Here is a 23,039-nt window from a genome sequence, read left to right as displayed (position 1 = left end):
TCTCTCTCTTCTCTTCTCTTCTCTCATGTTGACACAGGTGGTAACACAAAGGAGTCAGACAGACACATACTAGTTGACCTGAACTCATTGTGGCGAATATGAACCACACACACATACACACATACACACATACACACGAGACAGGTGTTTGTCTAGACATAATACAGGTGGATTCCCAAACTCTCCCCTCATTCTCCCCTCTTATCTCCTCTCTTTTCTCTTCTCTCTCCCCTCTCATCTCTTCTCTCTCTCTCTCTCTCTCTCTCTCTCTCTCTCTCTCTCTCTCTCTCTCTCTCTCTCTCTCTCTCTCTCTCTCTCTCTCTCTCTCTCTCTCTCTCTCTCTCTCTCTCTCTCTCTCTCTCTCTCTCTCTCTCTCTCTCTCTCTCTCTCTCTCTCTCTCTCTCTCTCTCTCTCTCTCTCTCTCTCTCTCTCTCTCTCTCTCTCTCTCTCTCTCTCTCTCTCTCTCTCTCTCTCTCTCTCTCTCTCTCTCTCTCTCTCTCTCTCTCTCTCTCTCTCTCTCTCTCTCTCTCTCTCTCTCCCTCTCCCTCTCCCTCTCCCTCTCCCTCTCATTAAATTTGCAAGAGTTTACTATATACTAATGGAAAATATATATGATATGATTTGACAAAATAAAATCTCGTAATTTGTCTTGTAATGAATCAAACTGGAGGACGGAAGGAAACACACAAGGCTAGGAATAGTACCACACCCTACAAATGACAGCATTGTTTCAGCAGATACTGGAGGAACGTAGGAAGAATGATAAAGAAAACCTTGACTTGTAGGTTATTGCAGTTTTCACCTTGGACTGGCTATAAAATGCATGAAGTAAAGCATCCAAACCTACACAAAGGGTTATATACATTGTCCTTGCATTCACCTCCCTAATGCCCATATTCAGAAACGCCTTCCCCTCTCACTAAGACAATTTTGCAAGGCCACAGAGACAACAGGATTGGTTTTCAAGACAGTTTATCTGTTTAATAAACTAGAAATCTTGGCATTCTATCACCAGAACCATAAAAATACTCTTAAAAACATGAGTATCTTCAACTGGAGTCTTTCGAAGTACTGAAGGTGAAAGAGCTAAGCGTTTCAGAATACGAGTGAAAGAGCTAAGCGTTTCAGAATACGAGTCTGAGAAATGAGGAGGGAAAAGAGGAAAAGAGAGGAAAACAGAACAAAGTCCCTCACAAGACCTTGAAAGCTATACAGGCAGGTGACTTGGCGCATCAAAACCACCAGGCGAAGTTCCAAGTCTCTGCTTCAGAATTCCCTGGCGAGACATCACTGTGGCACATGCAACTACCCCGTGATGGCCGCACCAACCCGCCTTAACCTGACGAGAGAGATAGTTTACGTTTTCATTAAGCCGCTCAGCCGCCACTTGTCGCCAACACACCTGAGTTTCATTAAGATTTTATCGTTTTATCTTGTTTTCATGGCATTATATTTGTCTTCACTTTTTACTCCTAGATCCTGACTCATTGGATTTCTTTATATTTTCTTTTTGGTTCATGTGTTTTGAGGAACCAGTGCAAGATTCCTCGCCCCCAAAAATATATAAATGTGACCTGGTTTTCTTTATCTAATTTTTTCGCCATATCCTCGGAAATTGAGCTCGGGAGGAATAGAAAAAGGATTCTAACGAGGTTGCCAGATTTATTCTCTCTTCTCTTGAAACTTTAATAATCTTTTTATTTTCTGTTCCTTTTTATTCTTCACTTGTCTGTTTTTTTGTTTTTTCTATGCCTTTAGTTATAAGCTTTTAATCAGCAGCGCCACCTAATTTTATTGCAGTTGCATCAAATTGTCTGTTTATAATCAAATCCATCATTTAACCTCTTCAGTATGTCGCTTAGTATTTGTCGATTTGATACAGCTTCAGAAACTCATGTCGGAGTTAGAAATAGTGAAGATTTTGGCCATTAATCTTCTTACCTCCATAGATCTTTCTTAATGTCAATAAAATTGTCTGATCACACCCAAAACTCATGATAAAAATGCATCCCAGTACTGAAAGGGTTTATCAACCATTCAGTCCCTACATAATTTCAAACCTTTTAACATATTCAGCAAATGTCTTTCACATATACTCTTCTACCTCCGTATAGTATCGTAGTCCTGTTTTGACCACCAATACATGCACAAATAGAAAACAAATCAAATTCAAACCGTCGGACACTATATCATAGTAGCCCAAATTGTTTCCATTGACTGAACACGATGCTGTATACCTTCCCTTATAAGATTTTACCTTAGTATAATTTCGCAGTCCTATTCTGACCACCTATACGTGTAAAAATAGGAAAAAAGCCAGATTCAAACTCTCGGGCACCAAATCATATATATATATATATAGTAACCTGAACTCTTCCCACTGACTGAACGCGATGTTGTATACCTTCCCTTATAAGATTTTACCTCAGTATAGTTTCGCAGTCCTATTCTGACCACCTATACATGCACAAGTAGAGAGGAAACCAGATTCAAACTCTCAAACACCAAATCATATCATAGTAACCTGAACTGTTCCCACTGACTTTGAACACGGTGCTGTATACCTTCCCTAATAAGATCCCAAACACTTAGTCCCTGGCCACCTCTTAGCGTACAGCGAACGAGTCACCATTAAGGAGATATATTAAGATGTAAGCGACATGCAAAGTAGCTCCCGTCACGCTAAGGGCTTTACCTCCTCTCTAAGCAGGCGCTCATTGTTACCTTTGTTTTTCTCACTTTACTTAACCCGTTTACCTCCACGACTCATCCCATTTATAGCGCATCAGAGTAGCGTTTAGGGAATGAAAGTCACAAATCCACGACCCAGTTTATCCACAACAAAATTTACAAAGCTCGCATCTCTAGATTCGCTTGGGTAGAAAAAGACTGTCTCTCCCGCAATGTACACACCAGTTAGCCACGCCACGCCTCGCATCTTTACCTAATCGAGGGGAAGAGTGTGCCCTTAGGAAGCCTCACCTCGCACCCACAAAAAATGAACACGCATTCACTTTGTTTCGTGACTCAGAAATAAGAAGGAAACAACAAAAGATGCTATCATGGACGGATGCGGAAAGGTGTAGTTTTGAAGCACGTGTCTGTGTGAGTGGGAGGATGGCTGGGACAATCAGTTTAGAGTAGTTTTATACATTCTCTTACGTTGGTGTGTCTAAGTGTGTCGCACCGTAACTCTTTCAGGTCTTTATCCATGGAAAGACCTGTACATTCTATAGATTACTTGTATGATGTGGTTTTAGCCCTTTCACTGTTATTTGGGATGTTTTTACTTATTTATCATTGCAAGAGTTAACCAATACTTTCAATCTTTTATACCTTTCTTTGGTAAACTCTGGAACTCCCTGCCTGTGTCTGTATTTCAACTTCCTATGACTTGATTTCATTCAAGAGGAAGGTTTCAAGACGTTTGTCCGTTTTTTTTTTTTTTTTGGCTAGCAATCGGCTCTGTAGGGAGAGTGGCGACTGAGTGGGCCTTTTTTTCCTTATCTTTTTGTTACCCTTGGCCATTCCTCCACCCTTATATAAAAAGAAATCTGAGACGTCTTCACTTGTTCTTCAGATACCCTCAATCTTTAAACTGCAAGACATCTTATTTTTAACCCCTTACTTTCTTATAAATGCTTTCTGGCGTTGGTACTAAGAAGAAAATCGGAAAAATATTCTTTTCATCTCCTGTATCTCTACGATTTAACCATTTGATCTGTCTTACAATGCCAATGGGTCAGTATGTATCGGTATCAGTATCGTGTAAGTAGATTAAGAGATTTTGCAGTTTTAGTATTGTGAATTATTGGACACTGCAGCGAAACGATTAATGTACCTATAAAATTTCTCCAGTTGGTATATCGGCCTTGTTCACGCACGCACTCTCGCACCGATCCAACGAAACGAGAGGGCGCAGTGCCGCGTCACACCCAAGCTCTCCAGTAGAAGAGACACTCGCACATACAAAGGAAAGGAAGAGACTTATATAAGATATCTGTCCATTGTCTAGCTTACCTATTGAGTGTATTCGGATTTTTTCATCTTTATTATTTTTGGAATGGCTCTTGTCGATATTTTTTGTCTTTCTTGTGAAGTTCTTGGCGTGTTTCCATTTATGAGAGGGGAAACGAGGGGAATAATACCGAGAGAGAGAGAGAGAGAGAGAGAGAGAGAGAGAGAGAGAGAGAGAGTGAGAGAGAGAGACATACAAATACACTACAGCCAGACAGAGGAAGTGTGTGAGTGTGTGTACGTGCGTGTGTGTGTGATAAACAGGAGGGAGTGTAGGAGAAGAAAGTCCTATATCTTGGCAACATTTGAGGCTATCTATCACCTGTCACCTTCAGCCTCTGTGTCTTGGGCGAAGGCGTGGCACGGAGGCTCCAGGCGAGGCGAGGCAAGGCGAGGCGCATTAAACCGTATAAGTGTTTCAGTCATGCTTCTTCTGCTTGTTGTTACTTTCATTTGCATACAGTTACTTGTGTAAATAATGGTGATAGTAAAGAAAATGTTGGCTTAACCTTCTCAGCTGGACTCTGAGGGAGGTATTTGTCTTGTAGTAGTAGTAGTAGTAGTAGTAGTAGTAGCAGTAGTAGTAGTTGTAGTTGTAGTAATAGTAGTAGTTTTCAAGACATTTTTCCCTGATTTTTGGCTAATTCTGTATTAATCTTTAAGGGAACTGGTGTTTAAATTTGGCCTTTTATTAATATTGTTGCCCTTGGCTGCTTTTCTCTCTTGCATGAAAAAGTAGTAGTAGTAGTAGTAGTAGTAGTAGTAGTAGTAGTAGTAGTAGTAGTAGTAGCAGCAGTAGCAGTAGTAATAGGACAATGATAGTAACAACCACAGATTACAGCTATTCCATTAAGCCAGTATTTGAAATCAGAAGTATTTTTCTTTATATAAGAGGGGAAAGCTGACCAAGAGCAACAAAAAACGAAAATAAAAAAAGCCCACATAATTGCCAGTCCCCTTGCATTGTACCTAGAACACGATAGAGTCCAAACAACTGGTCTCTCTCGGGACAAAAAAGTTTCTCGAGTGGTTATGAGAGACAGGGTGTTGGGTAGTTGTTTTGTCCTGAGCCATTTACCTCGTCGTTGCTCAAGGACGACACACGACACTACAGTCCGCCTCGCCTCGCCCTGTGGAGTAATCTGATTGGAGCGACCCATGAGTGTGAGGGTTCATAATGTTATCTTTGCGCCACTCGTAAAGGCTTTTCGTTGCTGCTCTTGCTACTGGGGCAGACTTAAATTGTAGTATGGATGTTTTTTTTTTATCGATGTATGTATGATTATGTATGTGCATTCTGTATATACTTCCGTAACAAATTAATGATACAGGCTTATGCTGTAGTAAGGATGTGCTTTTTTTTTTTTAATCGCTGTATGTATGATTATGTATGTAAATTCTGTATATACATCTGTAACAAATTAATGGTATACAGACTTCTGCTGTAGTAAGAATGTGTTTTTATCGAAATATGTATGATTATGTTTGTAAATTCTGCATATACTTCCGTAACAAATTTATGGTATACAGACTTAAACTGTATTATGAATGTTTTTTTTTTTTTATCGATGTATGTATGATTATGCATGTAGATTCTGCACGTATTTCTGTAACAAGTTAATGATATACAAAATACTGCTCAAAAGGCCTTGGTCTTAAATGGGCTGCCGCTTCTCTTGTATTAACACTTCTTTAAAATGTAACATGTAAGGCACAATAAAAAGTTTCAGATGTTTCTAATGTTAATGATGAGTACAAGAAAGATAATAAAAGATTCGAAAAGCAACATAATCAAATAAAAAGGAAAAACGTGCCGTATCTGATCTCCTGAAAAAGAAAAGCATGAGTTTACTAGACGCAGCTCATCGCATCCTTTTTGTGTCTTCCTTGCCTCACAAAAACTAACATTTCTAGGTAGAAGATTCGCCAGTCCTTGCTCGTGTTACTCCGCGTGTAGCATTACTGTGAAAACTGCAGCGATCCTGAATAAAAGTATATCCTCCCCGGCGGGGAATCGAACCCCGGTCTCCCGCGTGACAGGCGGGGATACTAACCACTATACTACCGAGGACTGAGTAAATTGTGACAGACAACAAAATAGACAATAAATTGAGTTCACAGTATGGAAGCTGTTCATGTAAAATTTGAGGAATGACATCCACACCTTCGCCTTTATCGTTCAGAGAAAAATTCCAAATATCTTCCACTATAGCAGTGAAGTGAGGCAGTGAAACGTTAGAGTGTCCTGTCCTGCAGTGGTCACGATGTGGATGAAGGTTATTTTTCCCAGACAAAGTGAAGAGTCATTGTTTTGACGGAGTGATGTGCACAGCGCGAGGCGGTGCATAAATAAGTTGATAAGGCCCAACAGTAAGTCATATAATGCACGTTCCGTCAGTAACAACTAATTTGATCTTACTTTTTACTCTTACTGAGTGAACTGTATTATGTTTTCATTCTCATTTCACCTTCATTCTTTTTCTAATTCACTTAAGTTTGTTCTTCACACTGCCATTTTTCGTCTTGACTGAGTAACCTATACGAGTGCTGAAGACTGAAGACGAGACTATGGATGCAGATGATGTATGAAATGCAAGGCTCCCACATTAGTCACTATCGATGTGCAGGTGTCGAGAGAACCATCCATAGGGTCGATAAGTTGGCAGGAGGTTGAAGGGGGTAAATTGATAGCTAGGGGATCAAAGAGGGTCGATGAATAGCTCATAGGACAGAAAAAAAATGGCTGGAATATAGAAATCAATGAATAAATCACTAAAACATGAGAAGTCACTTGGAGAATATTTTTGTTAACCCAGAGACACTGTAGGGTGGTGGACCATTACACTAGTATGAGGGAAATGAGCAGAAAGGAAGGTTTGTAACAGGTTTGCAGCTCCCTTCATCTGTACACCCTTCCCCTACCTTGCTTGGTGTAGGTCGAGGTGGTGGAAGTTGTTGTGTAGGACGTGGTAGTGAAGGCTGGTGTGCCTATCTGGGAATATCTTAGGTGTGACGATACGTGTCTGCTCCTCCTCCTGCAGTGATTCACCTTCGTATAATAAAACAAACCTCTATGCATGTTAAGAGAGAAATGATTGAGAAACATAATTCAGTATCTCTCAATAAGACTATTTCCGCTTCTGTAATTAAGAAAAAAATACCGTATTATGTATGAAAGAAACACTCGTCAAACAGTATGCGTAGCTAAGTATAATGCATCCTCTCACAGTAGCGGTTGAGATAATGAATGCTTTATTTTAACAGCGCTCTACTTGAAAGGCTCCAAATTCTTTACTTCTCTTCCCCTAATACTGTCTAAACATGTGCAATAAACGCAGCGCATGGGAAAACTCACTCTGCAAACAGTACGAGCTTTACATTTTTCTTTGTATCTTTTATCTCCAGTATTATTTTGTAGTAGCGCATATTTGCATTGATGTAATTAAGCCTTCCTTGTTCCTCCTTCCCCCTTAGCTAGTGGGACGGTTCCGCTACAATGCTAAGTGGTGACTAACGTGGCGTGAATTAGAATAGGTTGTGAAGATTGGTGTAGGTCGGGACAGAGTGAAAGTTGCGGTGTAGGTACTAATAATACAAGCTGGTGTAGGTCCAGTAGGCGAACATGGCATAGGTCGGGAGAATGAAGGTTAGTGTAGCCGTCGTGGTGAAATTTAGTGTAGGTCGTGATATAGTAATTCAATGTGGGTCGAGGTAGTGGTGCAGGTCGTGGTGATGTGCCAGAACTGCTATATATTCCCTCACTGTAAGAGACTGAAAGACCATCACGGTGTCATACTGAGGAATGTGTCAGTCAACAAGATAGATAAGGAATGTCTACTCTTCTGGTCACGCCTCTTTTTTTTCTCCCAGCTGATTCTTTTGAAGTGAAAATATATAGAGTAAAGAAACAATACACCAAAAGATATTGATGGAAGTTACGAGGCCTGAGATTAAAAAAATGAGTATACTAGAACACCAGTACACGTGAGATAAAGCACAGTACAGTTGTGAGATAAAGCTTCAGAGGAGAGAGTGAGGTAGTTTGATGACTTGCAGAGGAGAAAAGACGAAAAAAAATGAGACGAGAAGATGCTGAAGATGCTGAAACAAAAACCAAGAGGGAGAGAAGAAGGATAGAAGGAAAAAGTAACCTGATCTGCTTCCTGTTCTGCAATATAGTGAATGTGATCAGGTAGTAAAATAAGAGGAAAAAAAGATATTGAGAAAAGAACGTTTTTCTCTGAGATGTGAGAACGCGGAAGCAAAATCTTTCAGGGCGATAGGAAGACTTGCCTAAGTTGTAAGGTTTCTGAGAGTCAAGGACAGAAAAGGTAAATGAATATGATCCTCCGCTGACTCGTATTGTTGCGTTCGACAGAAGGAGAAAGAGGAAAAATATGAATAAAAAACGTCTCGTAAATTTTTTTGGGGAAACTAGAGAGAGAGAGACAAACAGACAAACAGACAGAGAGACACAGACAGAGACAGAGACAACCATCTACCTTTAGAAAATTCCTGACAAGATTAAAAGAAAAAGATAAATTGTTAGATTGCTTTGTCAAGACGCCAGAAGAGGTCAAGGAATTTTTGTTAGGTCGAGAGAGGAGACTTGGCACGATTCCGGCCAGATTGTACATTTATAAAGAGCACGCGTGTAGTGATTCAAGAGTGATACCATTATATACTTAAACAAGGACAGTGTGTGTGTGTGTGTGTGTGTGTGTGTGTGTGTGTGTGTGTGTGTGTGTGTGTGTGTGTGTGTGTGCGTGTGTGTGCGCGCGTGTGTGCGTGTGTGTACTACTGTTTTTATATACGTGCGTCGAGCTCGTGACAAAGAAAACATCACAAATAAGAAAGTATTGTTTTATCTGGCAATTGTTTCTCTCTAATTTGTTTAATTATGGTTCAAAAGCTGGTTCTTATTTCAGTCTTAATCTTATAAGTATTTGATTTCGGTTCAACCTTCATATATTTGCTTTCTTCAATCTCAAAATACAATGATCTAGGTGTCACTCACATTAAATTTAATTAAAAACTAGAGAATATATTCTGTATTTCTTGTCTAGTAAGCACAAAGTTCACAAAAATAAGTACTTACAGTCCTCTATTCCACTTTTGTACCTCTCGTTTTCTGATATATAATAGGTAACATTTAACCTTCGCATAGGTCAATAGTGCATAAAATATTGGCCTCCCCGGCGGGGAATCGAACCCCGGTCTCCCGCGTGACAGGCGGGGATACTAACCACTATACTACCGAGGACTGAATGTTACGGGGAAGAGATAAGGTTGCACTCTTCTGATTACTGAGTTTATCTTATTGATCTGCCATTCAGTTCAGGAAGCAACTTTTCTTTTATTCTTTTTCTTTCATTTCTCCACACTCCACATAAACACAAGCTTCCCTTACAAAAAATAATGGAGAATATTTATTGCTACTCTGAATCACTATATGGAAAGACAATCCAGCAAAAAATTAATAGAATCGGCAATGCACATCTCAACCTAAAGAATACCAATAATCTTCCCTTACGTTTGCTCTACAAGTCTTACTCTGAAGAACACTCGGACTGGACACCCTAGAGAATGTGTATAGTACTCGTGTTTCTTTCTCCCTAAGCTTCCCTACCTTGCTTCACTCACACCTCGCAGTATTTCCTTCAGGTGCGACACTCACTAACTATTCCTGGCCAGGTAACAGCGACAAGGTGTGCCAGGAGAGAAAACGTGTCTTCTCTTCCTTTTTTTCTATTTTTTTTTCTGTCTTTGCTGTTTTTTATTTTTTCCGTTTTTGTGTAAGATTTTTATTTAGGAAATTTAAGGTGTTAGTTTATTTCATATGTTATCATCTTTCTTGTTTCTTGCTGTTTTGTTTCTTCTGTAATTTTTTTTTTTTTTTTCCATTCCAAGATAAGTTCGTTGTTGTTGTTTCTGTTACCTTGTTTTCCTTTTTCCTTTCTTATCACAACTGCACATTTTTTTGTTTCATTTTCCCTATTTTCACTCTCAAAACTTGCCCTGTACTTTTCTTCGAGTTCCATTTTCGTAGCATAAAAATAAATTCTCAGTTCCATATACCAATTTTTTTCAACTTTCCTTTGTTTCGCTCTTTAGTCCATAGACACTCTAATTACCGGGGAGCAAAAACACACGGGGCGCGTTGTCAGTCGCCGGGAGAAATGAGTTAACCACACGATTCGGAATATCACACGATGTCTCTTCCATGCTCGACGCGTCCATCATCTTCTGAATAATTGGTTGTAATAGAGGCGTAACATGGGACACTTGACACTTTTCCAGCCACGTTCCTCTCCAGCATGTTTACACACACACACACACACACACACACACACACACACACACACACACACACACACACACACACACACACACAGGTATCTCTTCAATTTAAAGTTTTGTTAATGTGATTTTCGTGCAGTATCCAAATTGAGATGTAAGTGAAGCTGCTTTTCGCTATTTTGCTTTAACACAAGGCACTTCTAACCTCTGTTTATATTTTTTCCACTCTTGAATGAATGAATGAGTGAATGACTGAGTGGCAAAATATGATGCAGTATCCCTCTTTACACGTGACGAAAAATGAATGAATGAATGAATAAATGAATAAATACTCTGCTTGGTTTATTTTTCGAGGCATTACACACAGAGCAGTCACAGATTTTTGCATGCTAGAAATGGGTAAAAGAATAAGTAAAATGCGTCCATCACATACACCTCATAGCGGCGCCGAGCTGAGTGTCATGTTGAGTGTGTCGGGTGAATAATAAAGCGTGACGGAACATTGTACGCCCGTCAGCTGTAGCGAAAAGAAAGACACGTTGTACAGAGGCGGTGAGAGCAAAACACGTGCACACATCCTGAGTTTTGATCATTGCCTCACTTTTGTTGGACGGAAATGCGTATGTATATTGTTTTGGTTTACTTGCTTTCTGTGTGTGTGTGTGTGTGTGTGTGTGTGTGTGTGTGTGTGTGTGTGTGTGTGTGTGTGTGTGTGTGTGTGTGTGTGTGTGTGTGGCTGCGTTAGTTACGTAAAAAGTACAGTTCTTAGTTTCTTCAGTACTGGGATGCATTTTTTACCATGAGTTTTAGTTTGACTGGACGACTTTATTCACATTAGCAAGGGTCTATGGAGGTCAGAAGATTAATGGCACGAGTCTTCACACAAGTATTTCAATCTGGATAAAGTCATCAATTAGTAAGCAGAATGAACGTGAAAACGCGTCATGGAACTGAAGGACTAACTGAAGAAAATACGTATTCTGTGGAGGCGTGTGTGTAATATATCTATAATTTTTTTCTATTCATCCTCCACCACCACCACCACCACTATTACGACCACAGCCACCACTAAAGCTCAGCTAAGCCTTTTCCCACTTCCCTCCCTCTCTCCCTCCCTTCCAACACTTCCCTTCACTACGGCTAATGGGAAGTAATCTATAAGTTAATTTCCATTACTACCTAATGGCCAGCAGATGTGGTGCCCTCCCTGCCATCAATAGGATTTACCCACCGCGGCAATGTTACCCTTTCCCTCTCCCACCCTCGCCCCTTCACCCCACAGGTCTCTCGGGGGGGGGTGTTGTCCGGGAGGGGGCAGGAGAGAGGGATAACCGGTGATAGACTACGGAGGTAAACTGATTGTCATTGCCATTTATTGCCATTTGGTGTGTGTCTCTCTTTTGTATAAATTAGTCCATGTGTTTGTGGATGTGTGACAGTGTGCGTACGTTACTTTAGGGACAAAACAAGAGGTGAGACTGACAGTTGTTTAGCCATGTACAGAGTTGAGGAGTGCAAGGGAAAGAGGGTGCTAGAGAAGACCAAAGAGGAAGTCTATAGAAGTACTGAAGGAATACGCGAGGTGATGGGTGTAATAGAAGATTCAGAGGACAGTAAGTGGACATTGGTGATCCTGTTTGTAGGTGCTAAGGGGATCTGCTGGCTTGTAAGGTTTGCAGGGAAGAGAGTAGAGAGTTAAGGGAAGGTCCTGCCCCTCGACAAGCCTCCCTTTTACCTCGTTACATACATTACCCAACAGAAAACAGACCCCCTCATATATTTTTCTTCATTAGGACTTGCCAGCGACTAGTGAAGAAAGTCGGATTTCACTTACGGTGCTATAAATTATCATGATAGATCTCTTAAACTCTCGAGGGATTGCGTTACTAGGTTAAATGACTTTTTTTTCTTTTTTTATCATTGTTTCATCCGCGTTGCTGTGAATTTGTACTTATGGTTATCACGTTGGATCTTTTAACCCTTTCACTACAGGAACGCATTTTTACTTAGAGTTTTGGGTGTGATTAGACGATTTTATTTATACATTAGGAAGAGTCTTTAGAGATCGAAACGTTAATGACTAAAATCTTCACTATTTTAATCCCCACGTAAGTTTGTGAAGCTGTGTAAAATCACCTGAATGAATATGAAAACGCGTCATGATACTGAAGACATTAACACTTCATATGTTGTAGTTCACTCACGTTGTCTTTCATCATGATTACGTCTCACTGTCTACAACTATTACTGTATTATGTTTCACTTACGCGCTCATAAATTTATACTAATCGTTGCTGATATTCGCCTCCCTGTTTACTACAATTTTCATTTCACTTACGTTGTCATAAATCGTGAGAGAGAGAGAGAGAGAGAGAGAGAGAGAGAGAGAGAGAGAGAGAGAGAGAGAGAGAGAGAGAGAGAGAGAGAGAGAGAGAGAGAGAGAGAGAGAGTAGAAGAACAAATACAACAAAAAGGGAAAGAAAAAAGGAATACGAAAAAAAAAACAAGAAAAGAAAAATTGGTAAGATACAGAACAGGATATGAAGCCAAAAAACGAACAAATCTGCAATATCCTCTTTTTAACCGACAGTAACTTAACCCTTCCCTTCTCGTAGAACACCCGCGGCGGCCACACACCACACCAACACCCTCACCACTTGATGCCTTTCAAATATGACAGATATCCCTACCGCCTACCGCCTACCGCCTCACCTGGGTTCTCGCGGTGCAGAGTTGACCGTAAAGGCAGAGGAAAGCAATAAATCACACTAGATAGGAGTGGACACGGTATCGCTTCCTTGGGTTGCCTCCAGCGCTCCAGTACCGCCAGACCGCTAAATAGGAAGGTGGCAGGCGGCGGTAAATAATGCGTCGTGATTACCCTTTGGTGAGTTGAGTGCAATTGGTTACTTCCTCTGTCTGTGCTTAGGTGGCGTGGGTTAATGCGCTTGCTGGTTCCCTTGCTCTTTCCTGCATTCACACACACACACACACACACACACACACACACACACACACACACACACACACACACACACACACACACACACGTGCACGTACGCAGGCAAATCATTATTATATTCACATCACACACATTCCGACACACTGGACTTCCTTGCACTGACATCATTACCACCACCACCACCACCACCACCACCACGCCAAAAAAGAATTAGAGTTAACCAACAAAGCGAGGGAACTTGAAATACTGAAGGGAACAAGGGGCGGTGGCTTGCCTTCACCTGGGTAATGCATCTGAACAGGGAGGCACAGCGGCTTAGCGAGTCTTGGTGTAGCGCGGGTAGTGGGGGGAAGCTGGCCGGCCTTGCCCTTCGCCACCCAGTAACTGTTCGTCATTTTACGGATTCTTCAGAGTGTTGATTATTTACACGAGGGTCGACGGTGGCAGATGAGAGAGAGAGAGAGAGAGAGAGAGAGAGAGAGAGAGAGAGAGAGAGAGAGATAGCCTGTATTCAGAAACACTTTCCTCCTCTCACTATGACAATTTTCCAAGGCCACAGAAACAACTAACCGGGTTTTTAAGACCGTTTCTCCTATTAATATACTAGAAATCTTGCCAATCTATCACTAGAAATATAAAAACACTCTTAAAAACACGAGTATCTTCAAGTATAGCCATTGGAAAGCACTGATGGTGAGAGAGCAAAGCGTTTCAGAATACGGGCCAGAGAGAGAGAGAGAGAGAGAGAGAGAGAGAGACTACCTTACCCAATCGTCCGCTCAAACCACCTCTTACACACGGACAGACAGACAGACGTAGATAGATACACATTTTCATCCCACGGAAATTACCAGACAGGCAGACAGACAGATAAATGAGTTCTTTACACAATATTTCATCTCACGGAAATGAAATACAGAAATAAGCAATCAAGTCCTTCTGAAATATGCGGTTTTCCTGTCATTTCAAGTTATCAAAGCACAGTGGAACAATCAAGACAAAAAACATATCAAGTGTGATGACCATTATGGCGGTAAAAAAAGGAAGAAAAGAAGGAGAAGGAGGAAGAGGAAGTACTCGTGGTGAAGGAGGTGAAGGAAGTGGACTGGTATTACGTACACATGAATCTATTAGGAGAATTATTCAAAGTGGCAGTGAAGAGAGATAGGAGGGGAAGGAAGTGGAGTAGTAAATGCACAATTGGTGTGTGTCTTAAGCGTCGAGTTGAATAGCCACACTCAAGGTTGTCGTGTTAAAGTGACGGTTGAGTAAAGAGCAGTGGGGCGCTCATCAGACTCACTCTTCCAGCCCACAAATTGATGCCAAGCTTAAATAAATGACGACTCATTGAGGATGTGGCTTTTCTCAGTTCCTTCGCTATTTGCACCGCACTTACACAACCACAGACACACTCACCTGCGAAAGACTACAAGGGGAAGGTGGTAAAGGCGAGGACTGCATGTCACCTTGAGGAAAGAAGTTAGGGAAATGGAGTTAGAGGCCTGTTTCACTATTAGCATTAGAAAATAATCTTGAAAATGTTAATGAGTGTTGATGGCTGTTAACCCCTTCAATACTGAGATACATTTTTACCTTGAGATTTGTGCACCATTAGACCATAAGACATTAGGAAGGCTTTATGGAGGTCAGAAGATTAATGACCAGAGTCTTCACTATTTTAATCCCCACATGAGTTTCTGAAGCTGTAACGAATCATGTAATAGTAAGCAGAATGAATATGGAAACGCATCAAGTTACTCAAGGGGTAAGAGGACAAAATGTTTAATAATGTCAAGTAGTCCTGCATACTTCAACACACACACACACACACACACACACACACACACACACACACACACACACACACACACACACACACACACACACACACACACACACACACACACACACACACTAATTATGCCATCCCAAATTATGGAGATGATGAACGAGGGAGCGTCGGACATGTCAACCTTCATACCTTCGTGCACAATAGCCCTGTAAACTCTACCACCATCACTACCACCACCAAGACCACCACCACCACCACCATGGGGCAGATCCCTAGAGGGGCTGGACTCACTGCTTTCCCAATGTCTCTATCCCAGGGAGAGTCGCCTAGTAAGCCTCGCTCGCAGGTATTTCCCGTGTTGATTACCCTTTGTGATTATCCCTCGCTTCCCTGAGGTGTCTGTCCATCACCTCGCCGCGCCAGCTTGTGTAGCACTCAATTAATTAATGCTCAGAATTACAAATGATAGGTTTCGATTCTGCCTCACACAGTACTAGGTGATTTGTGGCTCAGTTTGTCGCAACATTTAGATATTAGTGTAATATCTCTCTCTCTCTCTCTCTCTCTCTCTCTCTCTCTCTCTCTCTCTCTCTCTCTCTCTCTCTCTCTCTCTCTCTCTCTCTCTCTCTCTCTCTCTGAGCTCAAAAAAATTCCAGGGGTATTAAGTTATCTTCAAAACTCAACGTAGTAATATAGAAATGTATATCTTGTACATGAGTTTGATACTATCTGGTCCATCTCTCAACAAGTGCGTGGGTGTTTTGGGGTGTGTGGGAGTGGGTGGGAGTGGGTGGGTGGGTCGGGGGTGTTGTGGGTGGGTAAATAAAACCTTTGGGAATCTCCACGTGGACCTCGTAAAAAGTTCGAAGAGTAAATAATGATGTGGCCGCGTAAGGACGTTCTAAAATATCATTGGTGTTTTCTTCATCGCGGAGAATTAAGAGGCAGGATCGTAAATACTGTGGACTGAGGAAAGACTCCGATTGAGGATGAGTTACGGAGAGTTTTTGTTGTTGTTTTTGTTGTTGTTGTTGTTGTTGTTGTTGTTGTTGTTGTTGTTGTTGTTGTTGTTGTTGTTTTTATGTTTACAGTAATAGTAGTAGTGGTAAATCTAATTTGTCCTCTCTCTCTCTCTCTCTCTCTCTCTCTCTCTCTCTCTCTCTCTCTCTCTCTCTCTCTCTCTCTCTCTCTCTCTCTCTCTCTCTCTCTCTCTCTCTCTAGCTTAATAAAGAAGATATACGTTTGTAGATTAATAAATTCAGAGAGAGAGAGAGAGAGAGAGAGAGAGAGAGAGAGAGAGAGAGAGAGAGAGTCCAGATTACCCTGTGGTGCGCCACTAACGCTACACGTAACCTTATCAACACCAACGCACGCAGGGCAGCTCCGTGACATTTGTACAGGTGTGAATCGCACCTGTAGCGGGAGTGACGTAGAAGTTGGAGGTGTTGGCAGGTGTTAGAAGACGCGGACCGTGTTTTTATTTCCCTTCCTCCTCCTCCTCCTCCTCCTCCTCCTCCTCCTCCTCCTCCTCCTCCTTCTCCTCCTCTTTAGAAATGCCTCCACTGATCTGAATGTGCTTTGGATTTCCTTTCATTTTATTTCCTGATTTTTTTGTTTATTTTTTACTTTGTCGCTTTTAACCCCCTTCAGTTCTAGGAAGCATTTTTACCTCGAGCTTTAGACTAGAGATTAGACGATTTTATTTACATTAGGAAGGGTTTCTGGAGTTCAGATGATTAATATTAGCCCAGAGATTTCACTATTTCAATCCTCCACTTAAGTTTCTGAGGGTGTAGAAAATGAGCAAATGATAAGCAAAATAAATATGAAAACGTGTCCTGATATTGAAGGCGTTAATAGTTTCGTGAGTTAGGTGTCCGTGTGGTGCCTTCTCTTGCTCTCCCCTTTAAGTTGTCGCTCACTCTGCAATGACCTTCGCCGCTGCTGCTTTACCGGTAGTGTGTTTGGTCTCCTGTTAGGTAGTCTGTCAGTCACACACGCACTCACTTTCACGATATTTCACGGTGTAATGTCCGAATTTCTTTCAGTATATCCCTTTTTTCTTTTCATAGGTGTCATTCTCTCTCTCTCTCTCTCTCTCTCTCTCTCTCTCTCTCTCTCTCTCTCTCTCTCTCTCTCTCTCTCTCTCTCTCTCTCTCTCTCTCTCTCTCTCTCTCTCTCTCTCTCTCTCTCTCTCTCTCTCTCTCTCTCTCTCTCTCACGGTCGTTCATCTTTTCTCAGCATGCCGTGCCCAGACCCGCCAGGCACACTTTCCGCCCGGTCGACCTTCCAATGTCGCTCACAGGGTCTGCTGCTGCTGCTGCTGCTGTTGCCGGTCTGCGAGTGGCCTTACCAGCCCGCCTTCCACCATCCCACTCTTCCCTGCTCCCTTTACTCCTCCAAACCTTGCTCTCTCTCTCTCTCTCTCTCTCTCTCTCTCTCTCTCTCTCTCTCTCTCTCTCGCTCTCGCTCTCTGTCGTTCTCTTACCTGCTGTGCCATCGAGACAATCTTGCTATGATATAACTGACATTCGCCCTGACACGTTCCTCGCTTTCCTCTCGGCTTTTGAAATGCGTGTGACGTATGCATGTCACTTCAATTAGCCGGGGAGAGACGCCATTCCTATTAATCTGAGGTCGCGGCCTTTATATAACCTTCAGTTTTCCCGGACGGGCGTTTTACCTGGTATGATAATTATTACCTTTGCGTCAGAGGGCAATGCCATCTGACTACCGCTCCAGGGGACTGGTGTTCCAGCGGTGCCGGTGACCGAGGGAGGAGCGCTGGGTGGTGGTGGTGACAGTGTTGTTGTTGTGGTTGTTTATGTGGTGGCGGTGGTGGTGGTGGTGATAGTATAGTGATGGCATACAAGAAGTTAAGTAGGAAGATCGACGCTATTATTACTGCTATACTACTATTATTACTTCTACTACTACTGCTACTACTACTACTACTACTACTACTACTACTACTACTACTACTACTACTACTACTACTACTACTACTACTACTACTACTGTCATTGTCCTTGGAAACTAGTGAACTCGTGTCCCTGCTTAATGTTGGGACTGCCTCCCTCACTCGCACGAGGCGTTTTACAGGCGACAGGCGACGACAGTTCCCTCGCCAGTCAGGGCTGTATCGCTGCCCCTCCCCGTCGCCTGGTCGCCTGGCGTCTTCCCGTCGCTTCCTGACGTGATAGGAGACTCCTTCTGAAGGACACTCTGATCCTCAATGACCCGGGAGGTCCATCAGTACTCGATTTTGTTTTCTTAGTGGCGGGAGATTACAATGCAGACGTCATAACTAGCGCGTGCACACACACACACACACACACACACACACACACACACACACACACACACACACACACACACACACACACACACACACACACACACACACACATATATATATATACACATACACAGTCAAGTAGTCAGCATTATTATGGACATGAGCATCACCAGCACCGTCAGCAGAGTCAGTCTTTTCGAGGCGTCACAACAAAAGGTGCGTTGCTGTGCGGGGAGGAGCAAACCTGTCACGACCTGTAGGAAGGCAGCTTGGGAATCCCCCACTCCGCCCGCCGCCCGCACAGGAAGAGGCGCATACTTCGGGTGGTCTGGACAGGTCGCAGGACTCTCTTGTTGGTGCTTGTTGCGGTGGTGTGGTATGTGAAAGGGGGATTGAAGGGTTGATTATTCTTCTGGTACTGTGTGGAAGTCTTCTCCAGCTCCTTACCATTGTCTCTTTCAGCCATGCTTCTTTTAAATTCATCTCTTCTCACACTGTCTCTCTTTTAATATCTTCTCTTTTTTCTCTTTTTCGGGGTTGGTAAGGTGTGTAAGCCTTCTCAAACTCCTTACTATCGTCTCTTGCATCCAATATTTAAGTTAATTTCTTCTCACACTTTTTTCTCTTTGCGTCTTCCTCTCACCCTCTCACAAGTGTTTCGAGGCAAAGTGGCTGATTATGTCGTAAGAAGAGACTAAAAGAGAGATGTTTGAGTAATCTATGAAGGTTAATGGAGAAACTACCTGCAATACGACTGCAGTTAACTTATGTGGTAATATGTCCATAATTGCAGGGTGTGTCTGCAATTGCTTGGTTTGTGCGTAGCGTTGTATCTAACCCCGTGACACGTGACTGACCAGCAGGCGACCGTCTTGGGAGGGGCTTGTTATCTCTCGGCGTCTTTATAAAGCTACGATTACTCCTCTGAATCGCGGCTACAACTTGACCTGAATGTTTGGATGTTTGGAGTGGCCAGAGGGAGGTGGCGGCGGGTGGCGTGGCTTCGTCTTGATGATCGTGACTCGTGCCGTGAATAAAGGAGTTAAAACCCTTTTATGTTGATCAAAGCGCCATTGTGCGTGACACCCCTGCCGCGTCCTTGAGTCCCTGTCGCGCAGTAAACCATCACGGCAGCTTTCTCGTGGTGATTTATGGCTTATCTTATCACGAGGTGCGGCTTTGACTGGTTAAATACTCCTCGTGGACTCGGCCTTTTATTTTTTTGTTTATAATGATTTTTCTGAAATGCTCATACACACACACACACACACACACACACACACACACACACACACACACACACACACACACACACACACACACACACACACACACACACACACACACACACACACACACACACACACACACACACACACACACACACACACACACACACACACATGTGTTCATACTCATTCCCATGGATTAACTCAAATATTATGAATCCAATCGTCAAGGTCATGCATGAAATGGAATATTGTACACACACACACACACACACACACACACACACACACACACACACACACACACACACACACACACACACACACACACACACACACACACACACACACACACACACTTCTGACGCTCACCGAGACTCTTAAGTTCAAATATGATGGTAATTGAGGGAGGATTTAGAGTAAGTAGGTGTGTTCCCCGCCCCGCCCCACCTTGCCCCGCCTAGTCGTGTCCAGCCCAGCATCAGACAGTCCGAGGCAACGTGGTTGTATCGTCCACGCGCGGATTAAGACAAGCAAAGAGTCCTATCCATCAGGATGCACTTGTAACTGGCCACAGCGGAGACATTCCTCCCAGACCCCGCGACCAGCAAGGTGCGGCAGTCTTAACGGCGTCAGGAGTAGTGATGTGGGTGGCGCCGCCTGTCTCAGTCTAGCCCACGGCTGACCTCCGGCGGCACTTTGTACAGAACAGGGGCGGCGGCGAGGTTCGGTGGTTACTTGGCGGCTGGTGCTGCTGATTTTGCTTGTTGCGTTTAATTGCCGGGACGGAGGTGTTTGGGAGGTGGAATTCTTTAAAAAGATATGAGGAATTAGCAGGTGACCGCCCAGCGGGTGGCCTGACTGTGCTGCGTCCCGCATAGCAACACTGAATCCAACGTCAGCAACCCCTGGCGCGCCACGTCGTGGGCGGCGAACGCTCCCTCCCCTTCCATAGCAATTGCTGCTGCTGCTGCTGCTGCTGCTGATACCGCCGCTGCCTCAAGTGTTAGGAGCGATCAGTACAATTATGGGGTAAACACATTACTTTGCCGGCCGCCACCACTGGGATGTTTTCAAAGGGGGATACTCTGCTACAAATGGCATTACCTTCTACCTGAAGGTGCGCGTGATCATTGGTGTAAGCGGTCACTAAAGCCAAAGCGAGGAGTAGGCCACGGGAAGGCTTGAAGGCAGAGTGTGGCGACGCTTGGGTACGCTGCTGTCATGCCTCCTGCTGCCCGCACACCACCACGGCGCCGCCTGTGGCGTCTGACGGCGAGGGTGACGCCGGAGCAGGACATCCGCCTTGTTAGGGTGTGTTCCGTCGGCATACTTGGACCGACTCCTCGCCTCACAGGTTGATGATGTCCATCCGCCCGCAACGACAGCGCCTCACTTCCATCTCCGGTGCCGCCGCAAAGTGCCTATTCTCTCTCTCTCTCTCTCTCTCTCTCTCTCTCTCTCTCTCTCTCTCTCTCTCTCTCTCTCTCTCTCTCTCTCTCTCTCTCTCTCTCTCTCTCTCTCTCTCTCTCTCTCTCTCTCTCTCTCTCTCTCTCTCTCTCTCTATCTATCTATCTATTTATCTCTCACAACTATATTTTAGCCATTTCAGACCTATTCAGCGATTTCCACGTGTTAATTGCCCACACGAAAGATCCGCCAATGTACGTCAGGTGATAAAACACTCGTAAACTGGAACACGATGAACTTAACGCAGTCTTCCCTGCGAACACGTACGTACATAATTCCTTCAGAACCCAACACGCGTCAGCAGGCAGTTTATATTCGCCATTCACACATTCCTCATAACCAGAACGCGAAGGGACAAACGTGGAAGAGAATTAGCACACTGACGTCACAGGTGCCCCGTAATTATGTGCACAGGTGTGGCGCGGCGTGTGCAGGTGTTCCGAAGACGTCAGTGCAAGGAAGTGAGGGGAAGGGATGTGTGGGGGGGCAGATGGGGAGAGGAAAGATGTGTGCGTGGGTGGTTTAATGAAGGGGATGAGAGGTGTGTGGGAGTGGGTGGGTGGGTTTGAAATGAGACGTAGAACGAAACCTCATTATTGCAAAAGGGTAAAAGGTGAAGAGAGAAAGAGAGATAGATGGAGAGAGAGAGAGAGAGAGAGAGAGAGAGAGAGAGAGAGAGAGAGAGAGAGAGAGAGAGAGAGAGAGAGAGAGAGAGCTGGTTGAAATCTTCTTACCCTTGTTTAAGATTTTCCTGCACTTGTCACACACATTTTACAACGATGGTGTTGTGTTCTATTTTTGTATAAACTCTCTCTCTCTCTCTCTCTCTCTCTCTCTCTCTCTCTCTCTCTCTCTCTCTCTCTCTCTCTCTCTCTCTCTCTCTCTCTCTCTCTCTCTCTCTCTCTCTCTCTCTCTCTCTCTCTCTCTGCACTTCAATAACAAATAGTTCATTATGCATATAAGGACAGGTGCGCGAATTAAATTAACAGGACTGAGAAGTAGGAAAACTTTATATATGGAGTAAATATTCTAAAGTAAATAAAGGATGAACTCGACGACCCATAGCCTAGATTCTCCCGTTTTAGAGGCTTCCACCTGATATAAGCACACTAGACCAGTAGTATTAGTAGTAGCAGTAGTACAAGTAGCAGTATTAGTAGTAGTAGCGTTGACAAGGAAAATAAACCCCAGTAACGGTGATTAAGTTGACTGGATTAGAGTGTGACGTGTAGCTCCGTTGAACCAGTAAAGTTTGTATCAAGCAAGCGCAGGAATTCCTCTTTGTGACACGCTACAAGTGTGCCTCGCCTTACTGGGTCACTGTGTCCTTGCTCCCGTCGCCTCGTTACGTAGATAGAGAGGGAGATGTGTATGGGGCTTAATGCTGTGTTAGAGAGAGAGAGAGAGAGAGAGAGAGAGAATGAGAGAGAGAAATAGACATAAAGGCAGACAGTTACAGACATAGGCAGACAGGAAGACAAAATAGAGAAAGTATTTTGAAACTCGAGAACGTGAAAGCAACAAAAAAGAAGCAATAATATTATCAAGTTAGTTTTTAGTAATGATAAAAACAACAACAACAACAACAACAACAATAATAATAATAATAATAATAATAATAATAATAATAATAATAATAATAATAATAATAATAACAGTGACAATAACAATAATATCACTACTACTACTACTACTACTACTACTACTACTACTACTACTACTACTACTACTACTACTACTACTACTACTACTACTACTACTACTACTACTACTACTACACACACACACACACACACACACACACACACACACACACACACACACACACACACACACACACACACACACACACACACACACACACACACACACACACACACACACACACACACACACACACACACACACGCATCTCAGTCAATACAGCGGTGAGAGCAGATGCACTTAGAGTCCAGGGCTACACGTAAGGGA

General features: G+C 43.1%; 2 non-coding genes across 2 annotated transcripts; both read right to left on the bottom strand.

Annotated features, from left to right (window-relative positions):
* Window positions 1-6,016: 6,016 nt before the first annotated feature.
* Window positions 6,017-6,088, bottom strand: Trnad-guc. The gene has a single exon. It is a non-coding gene; the product is annotated as a tRNA-Asp (tRNA).
* A 3,120-nt stretch (window positions 6,089-9,208) lies between these two features.
* On the bottom strand, window positions 9,209-9,280 carry Trnad-guc. The gene has a single exon. It is a non-coding gene; the product is annotated as a tRNA-Asp (tRNA).
* Between the last annotated feature and the right edge of the window lie 13,759 nt (window positions 9,281-23,039).

This window comes from Portunus trituberculatus, chromosome 14 (assembly GCF_017591435.1).
Source record: "Portunus trituberculatus isolate SZX2019 chromosome 14, ASM1759143v1, whole genome shotgun sequence".
In the NCBI taxonomy this organism is placed as follows: Eukaryota; Metazoa; Arthropoda; class Malacostraca; order Decapoda; family Portunidae; genus Portunus; species Portunus trituberculatus.
This window is presented reverse-complemented; position numbering and strand designations above follow the sequence as displayed.